General features: G+C 39.0%; 1 long non-coding RNA gene across 1 annotated transcript; it reads left to right on the forward strand.

Annotated features, from left to right (window-relative positions):
• On the forward strand, positions 1-197 carry LOC107734700 (uncharacterized). The gene is made up of 2 exons (XR_001639138.1): positions 1-45; positions 131-197. It is a non-coding gene; the product is annotated as an uncharacterized LOC107734700 (long non-coding RNA).
• The last annotated feature ends 165 nt before the right edge of the window (positions 198-362 follow it).

A 362-nucleotide genomic window follows, 5' to 3' on the forward strand; every position in this document is an offset into this window, starting at 1 on the left:
AGAAGAGCGTCGATCTGTCGGCCGACAGCAGCCCGGCCGCTCAGAGTACGGCAGAGAGCTCATGTCCTGATGTTACACCACTGCGCTTCTGTCAGTCTGTTTACACAACTCTCACAAACCTCCCTCACAGATGGAGAGAAGGTGAAGAAGAAGAAACTGGACAAGGACAAAGAATCAACAGAGAAGGAGAAGGAAATCAAAAAGAAAGCGAAAAGTGCCCCAAAGAAGAAGAAGAGTAAGTGACCTAGTGTTATTTTAGTCTCCTTTATATACCGGTACTATTAGTGTCCTCTTAGTGTTATTTATATGAAATTAATTTGATCTTTTTTTATTTTATATATATATATATATATATATATATA

The sequence above is a fragment of the Sinocyclocheilus rhinocerous genome, unplaced genomic scaffold (genome assembly GCF_001515625.1).
Source record: "Sinocyclocheilus rhinocerous isolate Xijiao unplaced genomic scaffold, SAMN03320098_v1.1 C35041887, whole genome shotgun sequence".
NCBI classification, from domain to species: Eukaryota; Metazoa; Chordata; class Actinopteri; order Cypriniformes; family Cyprinidae; genus Sinocyclocheilus; species Sinocyclocheilus rhinocerous.